This window comes from Schistocerca nitens, chromosome 4 (genome assembly GCF_023898315.1).
Source record: "Schistocerca nitens isolate TAMUIC-IGC-003100 chromosome 4, iqSchNite1.1, whole genome shotgun sequence".
Taxonomy (NCBI): domain Eukaryota; kingdom Metazoa; phylum Arthropoda; class Insecta; order Orthoptera; family Acrididae; genus Schistocerca; species Schistocerca nitens.
Window position 1 is genome coordinate 235,802,428 of NC_064617.1, and position 25,702 is coordinate 235,828,129.

Consider the following 25,702-nt stretch of genomic DNA (forward strand, 5'->3'; position numbering starts at 1 on the left):
TGCCAATGATGGTCGTATGCGTGTTTGGCGCCGTGCAGGTGAGCGCCACAATCAGGACTGCATACGACCGAGGCACACAGGGCCAACACCCGGCATCATGGTGTGGGGAGCGATCTCCTACACTGGCCGTACACCACTGGTGATCGTCGAGGGGACACTGAATAGTGCACGGTACATCCAAACCGTCATCGAACCCATCGTTCTACCATTCCTAGACCGGCAAGGGAACTTGCTGTTCCAACAGGACAATGCACGTCCGCATGTATCCCGTGCAACCCAACGTGCTGTAGAAGGTGTGAGTCAACTACCCTGGCCAGCAAGATCTCCGGATCTGTCCCCCATTGAGCATGTTTGGGACTGGATGAAGCGTCGTCTCACGCGGTCTGCACGTCCAGCACGAACGCTGGTCCAACTGAGGCGCCAGGTGGAAATGGCATGGCAAGCCGTTCCACAGGACTACATCCAGCATCTCTACGATCGTCTCCATGGGAGAATAGCAGCCTGCATTGCTGCGAAAGGTGGATATACACTGTACTAGTGCCGACATTGTGCATGCTCTGTTGCCTGTGTCTATGTGCCTGTGGTTCTGTCAGTGTGATCATGTGATGTATCTGACCCCAGGAATGTGTCAATAAAGTTTCCCCTTCCTGGGACAATGAATTCACGGTGTTCTTATTTCAATTTCCAGGAGTATATTTATAACCCTGTATTCACCTGACCAAAAGTCTTGTTCCTCCTGCCACCAAACTTCACTACTTCCCACTATATCTAACTGTAACCTATCCATTTCCCTTTTTAAATTTTCTAATCTACCTGCCCGATTAAGGGATCTGACATTCCACGCTGCGATCCGTAGAACTCCAGTTTTCTTCTCCTGATGACGACGTCCTCTTGAGTAGTCCCCGCCCGGAGATCCGAATGGAGGACTATTTTACCTCCGGAATATTTTACCCAAGAGGACGCTGTCATCATTTAACCATACAGTAAAGCTGCATGCCCTCGGGAAAAATTACGGCTTTCAGCCGTTCGCAGTACCATTTACTGGCAATATAAGAAATTCAGTCCTAAGTTCATATAAAAAAAGAGCAAAATGTCGAAGAAAATATTCAACTGATATATGCCTATTTTATGTTGCTTACCTGGTTTCACTTCCGATCATATGAACAAGAGCAAAATTGAATTGATTCATGGATCCCCACAAAAGACGCCCAGTTCTTCTGTCACGGGATTCGTATGCTATCCGAAAGATGGGAGAATGTAGTGGCCAGCGATGGGCAATACTATGAATCATAATTCTTTTTGTAAGTTTTTCACAATAAAGCCCCGAACTTCGAGTAAAAATGGCGGAAGCAAAGTTGTAGACCTAGTAAATGTTTTGCTACATAAGCCGTTGTAACAAGAAAACAGTGGTGCTGTAATTACACCCGCTAACAAATGTAAGGCGGAAGAAAAGTTCGTTACGATTAACTCCCGTGTTGCAATCTCGATAATGTCAGCCAGCTCATTACAGTTACGCGAGAAACACTAAATCTGGTACTCCCGGAGAGCCTGGACAGCCGGCAGTAGCAAAAAGAAGGAACTCCCCAGTCTCATTATCACGTTAAATTCCCTCCGCGGCACTTAACCGGAAGCGGCTAGCCACACATACGTCATGACACGACAGAGACGTATGTGCAACGAGATGGAGGAGAGTTGCTCCTTCCTCTGGCCACGTTATTTTTGCTGCAAGCCTACTTCTCTTCCCGGAACGAACACACACAAAGTTCCGGGGACAGCTCATCATGTTCTGAAGAAAGCGCCTGTTATCAAGTAGCGGTTGTGTAAGCACGGCTTCTATTACAAAACTGTATTACTGTGTGGGATCTAGAAAAAGTACGGGGATCCACTACACGTTTCATTTATTCTGAAAATCAGTAAAAAATTCCTGGCAGAGGACACATGTCACTGCGTAACAATGTAGGGACCGTGCCACTCAATCCACTGACAACAAACAAAACAACCATACACTGTCCGAACAGGACTTGAAGTCCCAACGGTACCGACCGGCCACCGTGTCATCCTCAGCCCTTAAGCGTCACCGGTTGCGGACGCGGTGGGGCATGTCGTCAGCATACCGCTCTCCCGGCCGTTGTCAGTTTTGAAGAAATGATAATTAAATCACGATCCTAAGCTGCCGACAGGCGTTGATATGCATCAACGGGGACTGTTGGAATTGTGTGCCCCGACCAGGACTCGAACCCGGGATCTCCTGCTTACATGGCAGACACTCCATCCATCTGAGCCACCGAGGGCACAGAAGATAGTGCGACTGCAGGGGTTTATCGCTTGCACGCTCCCGGTGTGACCCACATTCCCAACTTAATGTCCACTACATTCGTAGTGCCTCATTACTCGCGGCAGACAATCTTACCGAGTCTCGCAAGAGTTCGGGCAATGCGTGTGTATCCGCACAGAAGGAGGTCAGTGGCCGGTTAGCCTTAACTATATGTCCGAAAAAACAGATACCATCTTCATATATTCACATACGTTGTCAGTTTTCGTGACCGGTGCTGCTACTTCTCAATCAAGTACCCCTTCAGTTGGCTACATATGGCAGATAATTATGCGATTGGTTGAAAACCAAGGCTCTGTTGCCTCTGGATGCACTACCTTCCAAGCTTCACAGGATTTCTCCTGCGACACTTTCGCAGGAGACGAGGCACTAGCGGAAATAATGCTGTGACGACGGGTCATGAGTCGTGCTTGGGTAGGTCAGTTGGTAGAAGCACTTGCCTGCGAAAGGCAAAGGCCACGAGTTCGAGTTGGTGACGATAGATTTCGACGCAGTAGATAGCTTGAAATGGAGCATCAGACTACGGTAATTGTCCACAATAGCATGAATTTCTAGCGTCAGAGCTAGCCTTGTCGCTATTGGTACGGCGTCTCCGTATTTTGTATTTTCCCTGGCTGCCACTGGCCTTTGCTTCAAGGCATACCGGCTGCGGTGACAGTTGATGCCGGTCGCGGACATCTTAATGACCGGGATAGAGTGCCCACATACCTCTGTTGTAACCCAACATGCTCTACAGTGTGTCGATATGTTGCGTTGACCCGCTCGATCATCAGATCTGTCTCCAGTCGGGCACATATGGGACATCATCGGATGACAACTTCAGCAACATCCACAAGTAGCATTAGTGGTCCCTGCATTTATGGACCAAATGCAACACGCAAGGAACTCCATCCCACAAACTGACATCCGATACCTGTACAACACACAAGGCATGCATGTTTGCGTCTTGCATTCAACATCGTGACGGTTACACCGGTTATTAATGTACTAAGTATGGCGGTTATTGCTTAAACAACCAGTTTTCGGTTATGTCGATTTTTCTTAGAGCTATTTAACCTGTCCTTTAAAACCCTCCAAGATAACCGGTTTCTGGAATAACCTGTTTTTGGTTTTTTATTTCTATATTTCTTTTAATAAACGTAGAAATCGAATAAAAATTGAAAAATTTTGACTCCGTTTCAAGAAACGTAGTATCAAAACATTAAAATATAAAAGAAAGCTTAGTCCATCCACATTTCGCTGATTTTCTCACCAGCACTCCCCTTTTGATTCTAATTTTTTGCAATTCTGCTCAAAAATTATGTTGTAATCGGTGATCGTACTTCTATTTGAACATCACGAGTACCGAGTTCTAAAGGGTGAAAACTGTGGATGAGAATTTTTCGTGTAAATTTGCCGGTTTTCAAGGGCTACAAGCAGATAAAGATAATACAAAAGCAGCAGATCAGCTGTTTTCTATTTTTGTTATAAACTACCAATGAATTGTCGTTCAGTTTTTTATTTATTACCGTTAGCATAATTTCCTTCCTCTTTTATTATTTCATAGAAACTGGAGACAAATGTTCAGTCTTTTGAAGGAAACGAAACATTGGACTTGGTGGCTGCGTCACTTCGTAAGATATTGCCATTCTGAAATACAACGGATGTCCGGTGAAGACATTGAGTAACTACCGTGTAGACCAGTCGTGCACACTGTATGTACACACGTACCATTTAACAGACACGTCGCGTGGTAACAGGGTACTTAACTGTCTCAGTAATGCTGTGCCCATTCTTATGTCGTGTGTTTTTTGTTCGTCTTTGTCGGCATTCTCATTAAAATAACACTGATCGCTTTTCCCATTCTCTGTAAAAATGCAACATTTCAAAGGAGTGCAAACTTTACGAATAAAAATTACTCGTGTTTTAAAATGTTTATTTAAGAAAGAAAAAATTTGGCGCCGGATCTACGGCTAATTGATATTTCGTTTTTTTACCCGGTCTTTAGTAAAAAATAAACACCTTATTATAACGGAGACCAAATAAACACAGAAAAATATCGGTTATTCAGAACTAAAATATCGGTACTCCTATAATGTACCTGCATTTCACATTTGCAATGGCTTATTTCGCCCTGTAACACTAATTCTTTACAGACGAATGGAAAAACTGGTAGAAACCGACTCGGGGAAGATCAGTTTGGATTCCGTAGAAATGTTGCAAACGCGTGGGGCAATACTGACCCTACGACTTATCTTAGAAAATAGATTAAGGAAAGGCAAACATTCGTTTCTAGCATTTGTAGACTTAGAGAAAGCTTTTGACAATGTTGACTGGAATACTCTCTTTGAAATTCGGAAGGTGGCAGGGGGAAAATACTGGGTGCGAAAGGCTATTTACAATTTGTACAGAAACCAGATGGCAGTTATAAGAGTCGAGGGACATGAAAGGGAAGCAGTGGTTGGGAAGGGAGTGAGACAGGGTTGTAGCCTATCCCCAATGTTATTCAATCTCTATATTGAGCAAGCAGTGAAGGAAACAAAAGAAAAGTTCGGAGTAGGCATTAAAATCCATGGAGAAGAAATAAAAACTTTGAGGTTCGCCGACGACATTGTAATTCTGTCAGAGACAGCAAAGGACTTGGAAGAGCAGTTGAACGGAATGGACAGTGTCTTGAAAGGAGGATATAAGATGAACATCAACAAAAGCAAAACGAGGATAATGGAATGTAGTGGAATTAAATCGGGTGATGCTGCGGCAATTAGATTAGGAAATGAGACACTTAAAGTAGTAAAGGAGTTTTGCTGTTTGGGGTGCAAAATAACTTATTTGGTCGAAGTAGAGAGGATATAAAATGTAGACTGGCAATGGCAAGGAAAACGTTTCTGAAGAATAGAAATTTGTTAACATCGAATATAGATTTAAGTGTCAGGAAGCCGTTTCTGAAAGTATTTGTAGGGAGTGTAGCCATGTATGGAAGTGAATCGTGGATGATATTTAGTTTAGACAAAAAGAGAATAGAAGCTTTCGAAATGTGGTGCTACAGAATAATGCCGAAGATTAGATGGGTAGATCGCATATCTAATCAGGAGGTAGTGTCTAAAATTGGAGAGTAGAGAAATTTGTGGCACAACTTGACTAGAAGACGGGATCGCTTGGTAGGGCATATTCTGAGGCATCAAGGGATCACCAATTTAATATTGGAGGGCAGCGTGGAGGGTAAAAATCGTAGAGGGAGACCACGAGATGAATACACTAAACATATTCAGAAGGATGTAGGTTGCAGTAGGTACTGGGAGATGATGAAAGTTGCACAGGCTAGAGTAGCATGGAGAGCTGCATCAAACCAGTCTCTGGACTGAAGACCACAACAAACAACATTTCGCCCTAACATTAACCTGTGATCGTGCAATATTAATCACTTAAATATGTTACCTAGACAAATGTACTTCCGAAATATTTACTCTACATTAAATATTTTCTGGTGTCGCAGTTTTTTTCCGCCATTGTAGATGCCAATATCTTTGCATGGAGGCGGTAATAATAATTGGACTCTGTATTTTGAGGCTTCAAGCTGCTGCCGTTTGAAAATCGCCTCAATTATAAAACCATTCTTTGAAAGAAAAAGCCTTAAATTATGCACTTTTGAACGTGAGCGTCAGCCGTGTCTGCTGCTTCCATTCTTCCGAGGCAGAGGATTCATCAAAGTCAGACGCGTATGAAATGACGAGGTGGTTTGGGCACAGCCTGACGCGTCGCAGCCTCCGCAAAAAAAGGGGGAAAAAGTGTGTGCGGCAGGTACTGCGGGCTGCCGGAGCCTGCTCCTGTTGCACGTGCTCGCTGCAGCGGCCGGTCTGCAGCTGCTCGGCATTGCTGTCACGTGTCGCTCGCTGCCATTGAGCGTCGGCGCCGCGCGCAACAGGTGGACCGACCACTTCGTGAATGGACGCGGCGTCGGGTTCTTTGCCGATTCGACGCGAGCTGCGAAATGTCCGGCCGGTCACTGCCTCACTGCTCCGCTCTCTCTCTCTCTCTCTCTCTCTCTCTCTCTCTCTCTCTCTGTGACGTAGATTCACACTGGAGTAATCCATCGAACTACAGACCTGTATCATTGACGTCGGTTTGCAGTAGGGTTTTGGAGCATATACTGTATTCAAACATTATGAATAACCTCGAAGGGAACGATCTATTGATACGTAATCAGCATGGTTTCAGAGAACATCGTTCTTGTGCAACGCAGCTAGCTCTTTATTCGCACGAAGTAATGGCCGCTATCGACAGGGGATCTCAAGTTGATTCCGTATTTCTGGATTTCCGGAAAGCTTTTTACACAGTTCTTCACAAGCGACTTCTAATCAAGCTGCGGGCCTATGGGGTATCGTCTCAGTTGTGCGACTGGATTCGTGATTTCCTGTCGGGAAGGTCGCAGTTCGTAGTAACAAACGGCAAATCATCGAGTGAAACTGAAGTGATGTCAGGTGTTCCCCAGGGAAGCGTCCTCGGACCTCTGCTGTTCCTGATCTATATAAATGACCTGGGTGACAATCTGAGCAGTTCTCTTAGGTTGTTCGCAGATGATGCTGTAATTTACCGTCTAGTAAGGTCATTCGAAGACCAGTATCAGTTGCAAAGCGATTTAGAAAAGATTGCTGTATGGTGCGGCAGGTGGCAGTTAACGCTAAATAACGAAAAGTGTGAGGTGATCCACATGAGTTCCAAAAGAAATCCGTTGGAATTCGATTACTCGATAAATAGTACAAATCTCAAGGCTGTCAATTCAACTAAGTACCTGGGTGTCAAAATTACGAACTACTTCAGTTGGAAAGACCACATAGATAATATTGTGGGGAAGGCGAGCCAAAGGTTGCGTTTCATTGGCAGGACACTTAGGAGATGCAACAAGTCCACTAAAGAGACAGCTTACACTACACTCGTTCGTCCTCTGTTAGAATATTGCTACGCGGTGTGGGATCCTTACCAGGTGGGATTGACGGAGAACATCGAAAGGGTGCAAAAAAGGGCAGCTCGTTTTGTGTTATCACGTAATAGGGGAGACAGTGTGGCAGATATGATACGCGAGTTGGGATGGAAGTCATTAAAGCAAAGACGTTTTTCGTTGCGGCGAGATCTACACTCCTGGAAATGGAAAAAAGAACACATTGACACCGGTGTGTCAGACCCACCATACTTGCTCCGGACACTGCGAGAGGGCTGTACAAGCAATGATTACACGCACGGCACAGCGGACACACCAGGAACCGCGGTGTTGGCCGTCGAATGGCGCTAGCTGCGCAGCATTTGTGCACCGCCGCCGTCAGTGTCAGCCAGTTTGCCGTGGCATACGGAGCTCCATCGCAGTCTTTAACACTGGTAGCATGCCGCGACAGCGTGGACGTGAACCGTATGTGCAGTTGACGGACTTTGAGCGAGGGCGTATAGTGGGCATGCGGGAGGCCGGGTGGACGTACCGCCGAATTGCTCAACACGTGGAGCGTGAGGTCTCCACAGTACATCGATGTTGTCGCCAGTGGTCGGCGGAAGGTGCACGTGCCCGTCGACCTGGGACCGGACCGCAGCGACGCACGGATGCACGCCAAGACCGTAGGATCCTACGCAGTGCCGTAGGGGACCGCACCGCCACTTCCCAGCAAATTAGGGACACTGTTGCTCCTGGGGTATCGGCGAGGACCATTCGCAACCGTCTCCATGAAGCTGGGCTACGGTCCCGCACACCGTTAGGCCGTCTTCCGCTCACGCCCCAACATCGTGCAGCCCGCCTCCAGTGGTGTCGCGACAGGCGTGAATGGAGGGACGAATGGAGACGTGTCGTCTTCAGCGATGAGAGTCGCTTCTGCCTTGGGGCCAATGATGGTCGTATGCGTATTTGGCGCCGTGCAGGTGAGCGCCACAATCAGGACTGCATACGACCGAGGCACACAGGGCCAACACCCGGCATCATGGTGTGGGGAGCGATCTCCTACACTGGCCGTACACCACTGGTGATCGTCGAGGGGACACTGAATAGTGCACGGTACATCCAAACCGTCATCGAACCCATCGTTCTACCATTCCTAGACCGGCAAGGGAACTTGCTGTTCCAACAGGACAATGCACGTCCGCATGTATCCCGTGCCACCCAACGTGCTCTAGAAGGTGTAAGTCAACTACCCTGGCCAGCAAGATCTCCGGATCTGTCCCCCATTGAGCATGTTTGGGACTGGATGAAGCGTCGTCTCACGCGGTCTGCACGTCCAGCACGAACGCTGGTCCAACTGAGGCGCCAGGTGGAAATGGCATGGCAAGCCGTTCCACAGGACTACATCCAGCATCTCTACGATCGTCTCCATGGGAGAATAGCAGCCTGCATTGCTGCGAAAGGTGGATATACACTGTACTAGTGCCGACATTGTGCATGCTCTGTTGCCTGTGTCTATGTGCCTGTGGTTCTGTCAGTGTGATCATGTGATGTATCTGACCCCAGGAATGTGTCAATAAAGTTTCCCCTTCCTGGGACAATGAATTCACGGTGTTCTTATTTCAATTTCCAGGAGTGTATTTACGAAATTTCAGGCACCAACTTTCTCTTCCGAATGCGAAAATATTTTGTTGAGCCCAACCTACATAGGTAGGAATGATCATGAAAATAAAATAAGAGAAATCAGAGCTCGAACAGAAAGGTTTAGGTGTTCGTTTTTCCCGCGCGCTGTTCGGGAGTGGAATGGTAGAGAGATAGTATGATTGTGGTTCGATGAACCCTCTGCCAAGCACTTAAATGTGAATTGCAGAGTAATCATGTAGATGTAGATGTAGATGGACGTAAATGGAACGGAAGAGAACATCAACGTTACTTGGCAGCGTGTTCGCGCTACATCCACAACACGTCACTTCGATCATTCCAACACTAAACGGCGAAAATGAGTTTGTGAGGTGCTTTTTAGGGTTCCTTATCCCAATCAGTGAAAACGGAACCCTTATAGAATCATTTCGTTGTCCGTCATCTGTTTCTATTTCCGGCCGTTAAAAACTGTTAAGTAGACTTTTTAGTTTTTTTGTTTGTGTGCCTCAGCGATACAGATCGCTGTACCGTAGGTGCAACCACAACGGAGGGGTATCTGTTGAGAGGCCAGACAAACGTGTGGTTCCTGAAGAGGGGCAGCAGCCTTTTCAGAAGTTGCAGGGGCAACAGTCTGGATGATAGACTGATCTGGCCTTGTAACACTAACCGAAACGGCCTTGCTGTGCTGGTACTGCGAACGGCTGAAAGCAAGGGGAAACTACAGCCGTAATTTTTCCCGAGGGCATGCAGCTTTACTGATGGCGTATTCTTGGGTAAAATATTCCGGAGGTAAAATAGTGCCCCACTCGGATCTCCGGGCGGGGACTACTCAAGAGGACGTCGTTACCAGGAGAAAGAAAACTGGCGTTCTACGGAGCGGAGCGTGGAATGTCAGATCCCGTAGTCGGGCAGGTAGGTTAGAAAATTTGAAAAGGGAAATGGGTAGGTTAAAGTTAGATATTGTGGGAATTAGTGAAGTTCTGTGGCAGGAGGAGCAAGCAGTAAAGGAAACAAAAGAAAAATTCGGAGTAGGTATTAAAACCCATGGAGAAGAAATAAAAACTTTGAGGTTCGCCGGTGACATTATAATTCTGCCAGAGACAGCAAAGGACCTGGAAGAGCAGTTGAACGGAATGGACAGTGTCTTGAAAGGAGGATATAAGATGAACATTAACAAAAGCAAAACGAGGATAATGGAATGTAGTCGAATTAAGTCGGGTGATGCTGAGGGAATTAGATTAGGAAATGAGGCAATTAAAGTAGTAAAGCAGTTTTGCTATTTGGGGAGCAAAATAACTGATGATGGTCGAAGTAGAGAGGATATAAAATGTAGACTGGCAATGGCAAGGAAAGCGTTTCTGAAGAAGAGAAATTTCTTAACATCGAGTATAGATTTAAGTGTCAGGAAGTATTTTCTGAAAGTATTTGTATGGAGTGTAGCCATGTATGGAAGTGAAACATGGACGATAAATAGTTTGGACAAGAAGAGAATAGAAGCTTTCGAAATGTGGTGCTACAGAAAAATGCTGAAGAGTAGATGGGTAGATCACATAACTGATGAGGAGATATTGAATAGATTTGTGGAGAAGAGGAGTTTGTGGCACAACTTGACAAGAAGAAGGGATCGGTTGGTAGGACATGTTCTGAGGCATCAAGGGATCACAAATTTAGCATTGGAGGGCAGCGTGGAGGGTAAAAATCGTAGAGGGAGACTAAGAGATGAATACACTAAGCAGATTCAGAAGGACGTAGGTTGCAGTAAGTACTGGGAGATGAAGAAGCTTGCACAGGATAGAGTAGCATGGAGAGCTGCATCAAACCAGTCTCAGTACTGAAGACCACAACAACAACAACGCCACGTAGCGCTCTGTATGAAAATCACTGGCTGTACTGTGTGCAGTCTGTGGCTGGTTTGCATTGTTGGAATTTTCGCTATTGTAGCGTTGGGCAGTTGGATGTGAACAGCACGTAGCGTTGCGCAGTTAGAGATGAGCCGCCAGCAGTGGTGGATGTGGGAAGAGAGATGGCAGAGTTTTGAGAGCGGACGATCTGGATGTGTGTAAAAACGAAATTTGTAAGACTGGATGTCATGAACTGATATATATATTATAACTTTTGAACACTTTTAAGGTAAATTCATTGTTTGTTCTCTATCAAAATCTTTCATTTGCTAACTATGCCTATCAGTAGTTAGTGCCTTCAGTATTTAGAATCTTTTATTTAGCTGGCAGTATTGGCGCTCGCTGTATTGCAGTAGTTCGAGTAACGGAAGATTTTTATGATGTAAGTGATTCATGAAAGGTATAGGTTTTTGTTAGTCACGGCCATTCTTTTGTAGGGATTATTGAAAGTCAGATTGCGTTGCGCTAAAAATATAGTGTGTCAGGTTAGTGATGATCAGAATAAGTAAAGAGAGAAATGTCAGAGTACGTTCAGTTTTGTTCAGCTGTTTAAAAATCAAATAACATCAGAGGTTTACCAGCACAGTAATTCATAAATTTTTCTAAGGGGATGTTTCAAAACCCTTTTTATCAGGAATTGGTAGAAGTTGAAATTTATGCTACTAAGTTCTACGATACCTTTGCGGTTTAAAAAATTGAAGCTTATAAGTGAAAGCAGTCAAAAGTTACGGCCATTTATGTCATATGGTTTGATAAATGTAAAGTCACACATCAATACATGTATGGTAGAATCATGAAATTTGGCAAAAATCAAGGTTTCACAGTGCAACCAAAGGAAAAATTTCGAAAATTGTTAATTTGCTGTTATATCACACGAAAAAAGGTTTGTTGTCATTTTTGATGAGGCAGTGTGTCCGTCCGTCTGTTAAATCTCATTTTTCTCAGGAACGGATCGACTTATCAAGTTGAATTTTATGTCATATACTAAAGTCTATTGTCCCTTGGCGATTTAATAAATGCAACATTCTAAGTCGACGCAAACGTGAGATACGAAGATTTATATCACATATTTTGACACTCGCAAGCTCATTCATCAAAACCTATAAATTACTTGCCTTTTCTAGGGGGTCCGCGGACACCTTTCATCAAATCGTGTAAAATAATGAGTAAAATTATTGAATAAAAATGTGAAAATCGAATTCATCACTATTTTTTTTTCGTGTGAAAAACATGTGTACTTTTACTTCAGGTCGTATCCCCAAGCAGCCTTTGCGGTTCCTGAGTGAGAACGTATACACAGTTTAGTGCCGGAGAATGCTTCTCTGATCGACTGTTTAGCAACAATACGGGGGTCGTTTGTGCGCTGGCTCACGGCGCTAGATGCGCTAAAACCTTTTACGCATGCGCGGAGCGAGCTTTGTCGACCAATCACAGCGCTCGCTGGCACGTATGCGGTCCCAGGCATCATTAAATGTTAAACTTGCTTGGTCAGTGCACTACCTGTTTCATAAGTCGATTTTTGACCAATTTATTACTTCTAACATGGATCGTGGGTGAAGTCAGGATCACTGAAGAAGGGTGCAGTTTCTCCATCGCCTTCACAACAAGGGAAGTTTCCAGTTGAAATGAATGAGGAGGGAGGACACCAAAGGAAGACTTTACATACATTTGAACATTTTTCTTCGGATTTCACGAAAAACCACACACACACACACACACACACACACACACACACACACACACACACACACACACGACTGTTACGAAATATGGATGCTCCTTACACAACAGTAGCCAAATAGTGGAAGTGAACAGACCATAAGCGGCAGCTTCTCAACAGCGAACAGTTTGGACGTGACGTTGATTGCTCTTGGAGTAAGACAGCTCCATCATGTGAAATTTCAATTACCAAGTAACTTGAATCAGGCTACAGTGTGTTGGACAAAGGGAGTAAATCCACTAGTAAGTGTCTGGATACAGTGGGAATTCAAATTGGATCGTTAATTTCAAGTTGTTTTCATTCATCTCTAAACCAAAGACTATTGATACTTCGGGGGGGGGGGGGGGTCATTGGGGACATGGCACTTGCATTAAGAAGCTTTCAGTTCCCATGGGTTTCGCTCTGATATTTAAAGTTACTCTGCTCTTGACTGACTAGGGGTCCGCCATGGATTTTCGACTGAAGAAGGGGTCCGCCAGCTGAAAAGCTTGAGAATCCCAGCACTACAGGATCTGTTGCAACCTGTTTCGAAAGGAAGCAGAATCATCATTATCCATGGTGACAGGGAGGACGGTTATGTACCGAACGCCTGCGTAAGGTTAAAATCTGACCAGTAAACAGGGGATTATAACAACGACATAGACTTCTCAAATCGTGAAAAATGGCTCAGGGAGAATCTACTACCTCTTACTGTCCCCGTCATAGATGGCGCTCCTTACCACAATAAGCAGCTGACTCGTTCTGCAAGGTCATACTCCACGAGAAGAGAGGAATCCTGCTTAACAGAAAAGGGAATTCTTTTGCTCGAGGGTACGCTGAGACCATAGTTGTATTCACTGATCGAAATGAACAAACCAGGCCATATAACTTATTAAATAGGCAGTGTTTTAACCGAACGTAGTCATAAAGTGTTAAGACTTTCTCCATATCAGTGTACCCCAACTGTCTGCGCCTAGTGTAAATCGTGAAATGGGGCGGACGTGTTTCAAATGTCTGCGACGCGTGTAACTGAGGCGGAACGTGGGGACCAGCCCGGTATTCACCTAGCGGGATGTGAAAAACCGCCTAAAAACCACATCAAGGCTGGTCGGCACACTGGCCCTCGTCGTTCGGGGCCGACGCGACTACCCGAGTCCAGGAAGCAGCGCGTTAGCGCTCTCGGCTACCCCTGGCGGGTACAAAACGATAAAACATATTCTCCTATGAAAATAATATTAGTGAGTTACAGTTGAAATCTGTAAACCCATACTAACATTGGGTGTGACAATTTGTAGGGGCATGAAGTAAAACGATCACATATGCTCAGTCGTGGGTAAACCAGGTAGCAGACTTCGGTTTATTGGCAGAATACCATGCAAAGGCCATCAGTCTACAAAGGAGATTGCTTACACATCACTCGTGCGATCCAGTCCTAGAATGTTGCTCAAGTGTGTGAGACCCGTACCGAACAGGACTAACAGCGGGTATTGAACGTATACAGAGGAGGACAGCGTGGATTGTCACATGTTGGTTTGACCCGCGGAAGAGAGTCACTGAGACGTTGAAATAACTGAGCTAGCAGACTTTTGAAGATAAACGGAAACTATCCCGAGAAACTCTACTGACAAAGCTTAAAGAACCGGATTTAAATGTTGCCCCTAGGCACATTCTACAACCCCTTACATATCGCTCGGGGCACATTCTACAACCCCTTACATATCGCTCCCGTAGGGCTCGTGAGGATATGATTAGATTAATTATAGCACGCACAGAGGCATTTAATCAATCATTTTTCCCGCGCACCTTACGTGAAAGGAACGGGAAAAAGCCATAATAACTGGAACTGTGGGTCGTACTCTCAGCCATGCGCTTCACAGTGGTTCGCAGAGTATAGACGCAGATATAGAAATACAATTGGCCTTACTACCGGCTTGTATGCGATTTGCTTTACAGATGATTGCGCTTGCCCATAACTTCCAATTTGCCTTCTCAAATACGTATTTTACGAGGTCGTCGAATTTCATGCTGCTTCTCACCATCACAACTAAATATTTATACTACGTGACACGATGAAGATATTCTCCACTAATCTTGTGATCAGACGCTGCCGGAATCTTTGTCTTTGCCAGCATGACTTCCATTCGCTCCAGTGCAAACGATGCGGTGACACATTGCCTCAACTACTCCATTCGGAATCACTAGAACAAAGATTTAGTACCACACACACACACACACACACACACACACACACACACACACACACACACTTTGGATCGTTCACTTATACTGGCGACCGTCAGCACCTGTCTCGGTAAGGTGAGACTAATTGTAACCAAATATCCTCACTTCAGCAGAGATTAATTGTAATTAAATATCCTCACTTCACTGTGTTCAGAGCCTTAGGAAGGAGCGAAACCAGTCGCTCGACTGCGCAGCCTCACATGCCAGATTCGCGTAGAACTCTGTCCCATTAGCGTCTAGCTCCGAAGATTTTACGGGCGCTGTAACAACCACCGCAGGTTTCTTCAAAGTGCCCTTTTAAGTATTTAAGTGTCCCCTCAACCAGGCTGGCAAGTGAGCGACTAATGGGAGAAGCCGGGACGAGAAGTACAGTAAATATTTGTTCAGGCCGTATACAACACCGGTCCCCGGTCCCCAAAGCACGGCCGGGCGATGACGCTGCTACGAGATCGCGCGCACCTGTTCTGAGTCGGCAGCCACTCCAGTTAAATCTTCTCGATGTTGTAGCGTCCGCTAAAAATACGCCGCTCCTTCCGTCAAACGCGTGTTGTAGCTTTAACCGAACAATTAACAGTTATCATTTAAGACGTAATCTGTTTTCGACTCATGACATAGATACAAGGTCTCCATAATTAAAGTTCCAGTTTCAAAACGCTGTAGGAAGACAACCACTACTCCGAATGACGTCAAATTTGAACAGCATGTTGTTGACGTAGGGGGAAAACTCGTGGGCGGGGGGGGGGGGGGGAGGGGGGACACGAAGATTTAGCAGCTGAATCGTCAAACGACGCTATGGTTTGAGTTGCAGTACATCCGTACTGTTCATTGCGCATGACTGCGCGAGAGCGGCAATCAATAGTTGTGGCACTGAAACTTCCTGGTAGATTAAAACTGTGTGCCGGACCGAGACTCGAACTCGGGACCTTTGCCTTTCGCGGGCAAGTGCTCTACCAACTGAGCTACCCAAGCACGACTCACACCCCGTCCTCACAGCTTTACTTCTGTCAGTACCTCGTATCCTACCTTTCAAACTTTACAGAAGCTCTCCTGCTAACCTTGCAGAACTAGCACTCCTGAAAGAAAGGATATTGCGGAGACATGGCTTAGCCGAGTCTCGCTCCGGCACACAGTTTTAATCTGCCAGGAAGTTTCATATCAGCGCACACTCCGCTGCAGAGTGAAAATCTCATCCAGTTGTGGCACTGTTAGGTAAACCCATCCCCCACGGAAAGGAAAAATCGGTTTTTAAATGTCCTGAGGCGAAAACAGTATAAAAATCGGTTTCTAACTGTCGTGAGACTGTCACAAGGCAGGTTCACTATGCTGTCCGCCGTTTTCTGCCACAAGCAAGGATCGAGAAACAGCATGTTCTACAACAGATAGGGGTGTCTCAGGGATCATGTGTCGCGCAGTGCGTGCCTTCAATTCACCTACGTTCGTAACTGGAGCACTGAACACATCATCTTTAGGTAACCCCGCAGCCAGAAGTCACACGCATTAAGATCAGGTGATCTGGACGGCCAGACAGTAGGGAAATGACGGCTGACAATTCAAGCATTTCAGAAATACATCTACAGCAGCCGCTTCACTTGCGGAATGTGCGGAGGAGCGCCATCTTGCATAGAAATGATCCTATCCACGCCATTGAAGGGTCGGAAAGACGTTTGTGTACAAAAGACTCTCATAGCCTACACCAGTGACGTCACCGGTAACAGGATCCGCAGGATTCATTTCGTTGAAAAAAAAAAATACGGTCCTACCATAAAAGATTCCGTCAACACACACCGCACAGTCACCTTTGCAGAATGAATTGGTACCGGTTGGCGTGTGTGTCGGTTTTCCGTTGCCCATATTCTGTTGTTCCACATACTGACATGTCCTTGGAGATGGAAATGGGCTTCGCTGTCCGCAGAACGTTCCACGACCATTCATTGTTCACTTCCATGCGAGCAAGAATTTCCAGAGCGAACGTCTGCCTTGCTGACAGGTCAGCAGGGAGCAACTCCTGAACATGGGTGATTTTGCATGGATAGCAGTGCAGGATGTTTCGTAGGGTTTTATGCACTGTGCTCGCAGGCATGTCCATCGTTCGGGCAGTTCCCCGTGCACTGCATGGTTGCACACCACCGGTCGACCCCTCCAGCAGCGCTGGGGCCACATCTTCGACAGGCGTCGGGTCAACTGCTTTCTTCCCTCTGACACATCGCCCTTCAAAAGAATCTATCTTAACTAATTTTGCAATCATCTTCTCCAGACCCTTAGCAAATATCGAAGCAATGTCTTTTGTCACAACCGTGAGCGTTCAGAATTTCTGCAGGGCTACTTGCACGCAGTCACCGACCCTGTAAAAAAATATTTACCAGTACCGCGCAATCCTTTACGGAGACCCGTCCCACATCTATGATCATCTCCAGCACTTGGTACAGTAAACCATCACCTGAAATAAAATGCTCTTCCACTTCCCACTTTTATCATCATCTCCAACGCTTGGTACAGCACGTACAGTGATCTTTTATTTCAAGTGATCTATATGTCCGCAATCCATGCTGGTTGGCATGGAGGAGGTCGTTCTGATCGAGATAACTCATTATGTTGGAGCTCAGAATATGTTCTAAGATTCGACAACAAATGGATGTCAACGATATTGGATGATAGTGTGATGGGTCACTTCTACCCTTCTTGTAGACGAGTGCGACCTGTGTTTACATCCAACTATTGAGTACAGTTTTTTGTTCGAGTGGTCTACGATAGATTATAAGTTAATAGAGGGGCTAACTCAGCCGCGAACTGAATATAGAAACCGATTGGTATTCCATCGGGCCTAAGGCTTTGTTCAGTTTTAACGATTTAAGTTGTTTCTCAACGCCACTGACACAATTCTAGAATATTGCTCCCGTGTTTGGAGTCCTTACCAAGTGAACATGACAACAGAGATTGAACGAAATCAGACACTCAATGGTATGTCCATAACACATTAGTTTAGGCCATACAGAAATTCTCAGGGGACTTACATGGCAATCCTTGGAAGAAGACGACGAAATTCGCGTGGAATCCTGTTGGGTAGATTTTGAAAATCTGTATACGAAGATGACTGTGCGACCATTATGCTACCACCATTGTGTATTGTACGTATGGGCTGTGAAAGATAAGTGGTATTGGGTGACCTGACATTTTTGGTCAAATGTTTGAGCGAAATGAAACCGTGTCTTCTTACAAATTACGCAATGGATTTTTATCCGAATTTTCGTAGCCAAACGAATTGTGCGAAATGGACAAATAGAGTAAAAATTTAGCAGGAGCAACCATAGCCTGCAGGGGAAGCGGCTGTTAAAACTACGTTTTTGAAAACAGCCGCAGGTCTGACTTTGTATTTTTTTTTTTTTGTTTACAGGTGTCACTCTTCAAATGAAGAAGAGCATCATCAGAATATACGCTGTAAAAGATACAAATTGAGATAATAAGGAACACTTACACTGACGTTAGGTAAAGTACATATTCTATTTCCAGTCTGGTGACTTATGTTTAAAGTTGGCTGACAGCTCTAAAGATTAAAATAGCGTCAATGATTAAATTGAGTGCACAACAGTACTTGTACGTCCATGGTATAGTGTATGCAAAGATAATTTACAGCTTCAGAAAACAAAATTTACATTTTAATCGCCTCTTTTATGGGCGTGTGTATGTCGACATTTCACATCTGTACGAACCTGCTTTTCTTTCGCAATTCGTATGTAGTAATAACAATATTTTTCAAAATACTGTATTAAAAATACGTATTTAAAAACGTCTTTATAAATATGCATTCAAAATAACCGTTTTTAAAAATATTTCTGTTAGAAGAAGCGACGAAAATATAATACGTGGCGTATTATATTAGCAGAAATACTTTTAGAAACGGAAATTTTGAATGTATATTCGTAAAGACATTTTAAAATATGTCTCTTTATTAATGTATTTTGAAAGATAAATTAATTTTTACAGATGTATTTTGAAAGATAAGCAGAGATGTGTAGATATGAGACTTCTATACACAGGTTCATAAAAGAGACGATTAAAATGTAAATTTAGTTTTCTGTGGTTGTAAATTTTCTTTAAATACACTATACCGTGGACGTCACAAGTAATGTACAGTCAATTTAATCTTAGTCTCTGTCAATGTCATCATTTACTACTGCACTTTAAACTTACTTAAAGCGTAAGTTTAAGTATTTTAGTACAGCCAGTTTAATCTCTAGCGCTCTCAGCCAACTTTAAACGCAATCTGTAGTGCTGTCAACCAACTTCAACGTAAGTCACCATACCGGAAATAGAATGTGTACTTCACGTAACGTCGATGTAAGTTTTCTGTATTACCTCAATTTTTATCTTTTACGGTGTATACTTGGATGATGCTCTTGCTCATTTGAAGAGCGAAACCAGTAAATTAAAAATACACTCCTGGAAATGGAAAAAAGAACACATTGACACCGGTGTGTCAGACCCACCATACTTGCTCCGGACACTGCGAGAGGGCTGCACAAGCAATGATCACACGCACGGCACAGCGGACACACCAGGAACCGCGGTGTTGGCCGTCGAATGGCGCTAGCTGCGCAGCATTTGTGCACCGCCGCCGTCAGTGTCAGCCAGTTTGCCGTGGCATACGGAGCTCCATCGCAGTCTTTAACACTGGTAGCATGCCGCGACAGCGTGGACGTGAACCGTATGTGCAGTTGACGGACTTTGAGCGAGGGCGTATAGTGGGCATGCGGGAGGCCGGGTGGACGTACCGCCGAATTGCTCAACACGTGGGGCGTGAGGTCTCCACAGTACATCGATGTTGTCGCCAGTGGTCGGCGGAAGGTGCACGTGCCCGTCGACCTGGGACCGGACCGCAGCGACGCACGGATGCACGCCAAGACCGTAGGATCCTACGCAGTGCCGTAGGGGACCGCACCGCCACTTCCCAGCAAATTAGGGACACTGTTGCTCCTGGGGTATCGGCGAGGACCATTCGCAACCGTCTCCATGAAGCTGGGCTACGGTCCCGCACACCGTTAGGCCGTCTTCCGCTCACGCCCCAACATCGTGCAGCCCGCCTCCAGTGGTGTCGCGACAGGCGTGAATGGAGGGACGAATGGAGACGTGTCGTCTTCAGCGGTGAGAGTCGCTTCTGCCTTGGTACCAATGATGGTCGTATGCGTGTTTGGCGCCGTGCAGGTGAGCGCCACAATCAGGACTGCATACGACCGAGGCATACAGGGCCAACACCCGGCATCATGGTGTGGGGAGCGATCTCCTACACTGGCCGTACACCACTGGTGATCGTCGAGGGGACACTGAATAGTGCACGGTACATCCAAACCGTCATCGAACCCATCGTTCTACCATTCCTAGACCGGCAAGGGAACTTGCTGTTCCAACAGGACAATGCACGTCCGCATGTATCCCGTGCCACCCAACGTGCTCTAGAAGGTGTAAGTCAACTACCCTGGCCAGCAAGATCTCCGGATCTGTCCCCCATTGAGCATGTTTGGGACTGGATGAAGCGTCGTCTCACGCGGTCTGCACGTCCAGCACGAACGCTGGTCCAACTGAGGCGCCAGGTGGAAATGGCATGGCAAGCCGTTCCACAGGACTACATCCAGCATCTCTACGATCGTCTCCATGGGAGAATAGCAGCCTGCATTGCTGCGAAAGGTGGATATACACTGTACTAGTGCCGACATTGTGCGTGCTCTGTTGCCTGTGTCTATGTGCCTGTGGTTCTGTCAGTGTGATCATGTGATGTATCTGACCCCAGGAATGTGTCAATAAAGTTTCCCCTTCCTGGGACAATGAATTCACGGTGTTCTTATTTCAATTTCCAGGAGTGTACTAAGTATGACTCGTGGCTCGCGCGGGATTAGCCGAGCGGTCTTAGGCGCTGCAGTCATGGACTGTGCGGCTGGTCCTGGCGGAGGTTCGAATCCTCCCTCGGGCATGGGTGTGTGTATCTGTCGTTAGGATAATTTAGGTTAAGTAGTGTGTAAGCTTAGGGACTGATGACCTTAGCAGTTAAGTCCCATAAGATTTCACACACAATTGAACATTTTTTTGACTCGTGGCTGTTTTTAAAAACGTAGGGTAAAAATTGACCAGCGTGTCCACATGAGATTTCAGGGAAAATTGAAATATTTCACGAACAGCTGCTGCTAGCTATGTAGAGGAAGTGGCCCAACGTTCGTCTATTCAGGGCGTAGCTGTTTTCACGCATAAAATGTCACACTTGTCTAGAAATTGTGGAATTGTTTCGTTCATGCTCAAAAAATAAAATAAAGATCAAATTACAGCATAAATTGGAATTTCTTAGCTTTCTCTTCGTCTATATATCCTTAACAATAATAATAGAATACTGATCAATATTTAAAAAGCATTTCATGCTTTCTGGTCAGATTTTTAAAAATAAAAAATTGAAAAAAGGACAGTCACATGTTTTGTAATATGATTTGTCCAAAAGTGAGAAATAAATTAGAGACATTAGACGCGCCTTTGAACGATGGTCGAAATCACGTACAGCAAATGAGGCACATCAAATTTGTGTCTAATTTATTGTACTTACTCTTAGTGAAATCGTGTTACAAAAACATTTAACTTTTATTTTTCAATTTTTTTTTTTCTTTCATTATGAGGCGTAGCGCCGTATACCGATCCTGCCTTGGAGGCGGTTAAGTGGGAGATTTGTCTCAGAGCTGGATAGTGACAGATGGTGACGCGAGACTGGACGTAGTTTATGTATCAGCCGATAGAGGACAATATTGGATAGGGGACTGATTTAGTTTCGATTGTGCCCAGTAGAGTGCATTAAAGTAATTTTTCATAAACTGTTCTAGTATTGTCATAAAGTGTTATGTCTTTTTGTATATGTAAAATGTTATAAATGTGTTTTAACAGTATGAATGATGCGTGAGTGTGGTTTAAGGTTAATATGAAGATAATTGTTTAACGAGTTATGTAGTGGAATTTAGTGTGGGAACATTTCGAAGAAGTATGAATGTGGAAAAAGGGGATTTTTGTGGAATAGATTTGTAAAGTAAGTTTATGGTAAAGGGAAAGTTAATTCAGGTATAAAAAACAATAGTAAATAACTTTATGCATAAACAAAACTTCAGCATGTTAATTACGTCGGTAAAAAGTGCAGCCGTTACGTTCACTATTTTGCGATTGGTTATTGATGAAAAGCGCGGACTGACGCAGGAGAGTGTTGTTTTGCTATTGGCTGTTGAGTAAACTGACCAATGGTAAAGCAATATTCTTTGCGCACCTTTCTCTGCTGGTAGAGAAGACTTAGAGTATTCTAGAGAGGAGTGTGAGCCTAGCCATGAAACAGTTCGGACGTGTGTAGTAGTAGTTCCGATGGAAACGATAAGTTGCCGGACCTAGCAGTGTTTCATACGTCAAAAGTGTGGTAAAATGACGGCATAATTATTCCGATGGGCGTGTAGAAATTTCGGAATTTTAAGTGAATTTGGTGACGAGAAAAGACATATTCCGCGTTGCGTATTGAGCAGGTCGGTGGCTAAAAACTGTGACTGCATTTGGTACCGACAGACTTAATATTTGGCGAGCATTCTCAGTCAAAAACAATCAATATTTTTGTAGCTATTACGTTTACGGGAAATGCAACACCATAAGCTTGCTAATGTGAGTGAAAGGGATTGTGAGTGACTGTGTTAAGACTAGCGCGGGCTTGGCAGTGATAGTTGTTCACCTAAGTTTCAGAATATATTAATTAAGGACAAAATTTCCAACCTTTCATGTGTGAAAACTTTCTCCCGAAACGTAGATTTAGTGACTTTAATTGCAGCCTGGTTCACGTCGAAGTGCAGTAGGTTTTACTCGGCTTCCCGAGTGATGATCTGCTGAGACAATGTTCACAGGTAGGTGCAGGTCCGTCGTAAAGGGACGGAAAGAACCGCGCCGCCGCATTCAGTCATTACGGGAATGGATTAGAAAAAAAAATCGACAACATAGATACGATGTACCTTCCGCCAAACAATGGGCAGTGGCTTGCGGAGCCAGACCGTAGGTGTAGATACGCCTGTGGATCACGCGCGTTATCGGACTCCCTGGCCAATAGAAGCGACTGGTTCTTGAGTGAGGCAGGGTAGGGTGCCACTGGCGCTTTCGGCCAGACGTAAGTGGCAGCCGTCAGGTCAGGCGTGGAGGCTGTTTTTAGCGGAGCATGGCGCCGCCGCTACAGCTGGTTCCGGCTTAGGGCGCACTGGAATGGCAGCCATCCAGCTGGCACTGCGTCCCGACCACGCGTGACGTCTGTGTCCTAATGAAAAGTACGTGACGTGCACTTAGCTCAACGATGACCTTTATTCGCATACGCGATTGCGTTTTCATTTCAGACCGCTCTCAACATCAGAAGACAGACACCTCTTAAATCATCGACGGCAGAACAGCTCATCTGGAATAGTATTACCGGTATGCATGCAACAGCATGCGTACCTAATAGGAACCATTTGTACATCAAACAGAAGGATAGTCTTAGTGTCACTATCCTACAGTATAGGTTTAAAGTGTGAATATTAAACATTTCCTGCTGCTTAGGCAAGTGGAGCAAATCGGTTCGTTCTTTTTGCCTTTAATGTGGTCTATGGTGGGTTTGATGGGACTTACGGAGGCACCATTAGTTCATGAGCAATTCATCGGAAAACCCCAAGGATGTACAGAGGGGTACAAAAAAATGTATCACCTGTTTAAAAGTCCATAACTTGCAAACTAATTTTTGCGATGTACTCCTGAGATCACGACAAGGAATAACTTTGAAAATTTTCTTGATATCTTCATACGTTTCCAAGATAAAAAGGTTCAAATTTGCCCTACATCTACACGTAGAATCCGGTATGAGGCAAAATCGAAATAATTAATAATCGCAGCAAATTGCTCAAATTTTAATGGCATATTCTGTAGGCATTTATATAGAGAAACTATCTCCCCGTTTTCAAAACTTTTTCTGTTATCGAGAAACACCCCAGAAACTTCATTTTTGGGTACCAAAACCCAGCCGGGGATTCCGAGACGGCTATGCACAGCAAACGGCTGTAATTTTTTTCGTTGTATTCCTAAGATCCCGATCTCGAACAACGTTGGAACTTTTTCTCATATCTCTATCCATTTCCAAGATACAGAGGTTCAAATTTACCCTACGTGTACACGTAAAATACGCACGTAATATCTAATGTGAGGCATAAACGTAGTTTATAAAGTGACGTATCACGGAGAAATATACTGAAAAGGGTTTCCGCTATCATCTGTGAAACTAATGTTGTAGTACTGAAGCACATACAAAATTATTTTTGCACGTGAATTCCGGCCTGAGGTAAAATTAGTTTTGCGTTATTTCAATTTCACTTAAGCAAACTATCCAAATTTTACTGATCAATAGATTTCATGTGAGTTACATGCCCTGCTGCAGTAGGGAAAAGAAGGGAACCAGCGGAAAAATACTCCTATCGAAGCACAAAAAATGCGAATATGCTCCTGTTAATTTAAAAGACTAACTGAAAAGTGAGTACCAGCTGCCTCATTCTACCTTCCTCAGCACCTTTAACAATTTTCTCAAAAATTTTGGCGTGCGTCCATATTCGCGCTTTTTTATGCTGATTGAGAAGAAGACTGACAGTGGCAAAGAGACGGAAAAGTAATAAATACTAGAAGATAGTAGACAGTGGTTGTGTTAGGGAAAGAGGGAAAGAGACAATGACAGTGTGGGAGAGAGAGAGGGATGCAGTGGCGGTGGGACATATTTGAAAGTGACAGAACAGCTTTAGGAAAAGAGTGAAGGAGACAGTCCCGGAAGGGAGAGGGGGAGAATAAGGAGAAAGAGTAAGTGGAAGTGGGTGAGAGCCAGCGATAATGAGAGGCAGAATATATGCCAATGACAGCGAGGAAGAGAAGATACACAGCAGCAGCAGTAGTATGGAAGGGATGAGATAGTAGCAGAAAGAGGGAGACAGTGACTGGAGAGGAGACCGTAGTAGCAAGACAGAAAGAAGCGTCTGTCGCTCTGACTCAGGAAACAATCACAGAACGACACAAATAAATAATGACAATTAGTTGAGCTGAGCGAAGGCTGAGAAAGGGCAACTGGGAAGCCCCTTCATCTCTGCATGACTACTGAAACCTATATCCATTTGAAACTGCATGTAGAGGGGCCGTTCAGTAAGTAATACATTTTTTTCTCTGCCAGTTTTGATTGAAAAAACGCGGAATTCATTGTGGGACAACGTGGAATATTCCCACTTCAGTCCCTAGAGTTTCATGAAGTTCCCATAGGTGGCGGCACTATACGTAGCCTTCAAAAGGACATCAGAGAGCTGTCATTGAGTTTCTTTTAGCGGAAAAGCAGAGCATCGCAGATATTCATGGACGCTTGCAGAATGCCTGCAGAGACCTGGCAGATCAGATTACACAAGTAACAGGTAAGGCAAACTCTAGATTGCGGTTTATTGGTAGACTCCTGAAGGAAATAGCTTACAATACGTTAGATCGTCCAGTCTTAGAGTGTTGTTCGTCTGTATGGGACCTTTACCAGTTGGGTCTGATTCAAGAGATTGAGAAGGTCCAAAGAAGAGCGGCAACATTCGTGACTGGTACATTTAGCCATCGCGAGAGCGTTACAAATCTCACAGAAAGTTTGAAGTGGGACACACTTGCAGATAGACGGAAGAGGCTGCTCACCAAATTCCGAAATCTGATCTTCACCGAGGATGTAGAGCATATATTATTACCACCAACTTTCAAATCACGCGATGATCACCATTCAAGATAGGGAAATTAGAGCTCGTACTGAGGCGTTCAGACAGTCGTTTTTCCCTCGCGCGATCCGCGAGTGGAACAGGGGGGGGGGGGGGGGGGGAATATGACTTTGGCGCGAATTGTGCCCTCCGCCACGCACCGCTTGGTGGGTAGCGGAATATATAGTGTAGATGTAAACAAAAGCACGGTAAGTCGTTGGTCAAGGC

At 44.9% G+C, this 25,702-nt stretch overlaps 1 protein-coding gene across 3 annotated transcripts in view; it reads left to right on the top strand.

Moving 5' to 3' along the window:
- The window catches only part of LOC126253283 (integrin alpha-PS1), a 618,322-nt gene that overhangs the window by 438,556 nt on the left and 154,064 nt on the right, over window positions 1–25,702 (top strand). The gene's annotated exons all lie outside the window — the stretch shown is intronic.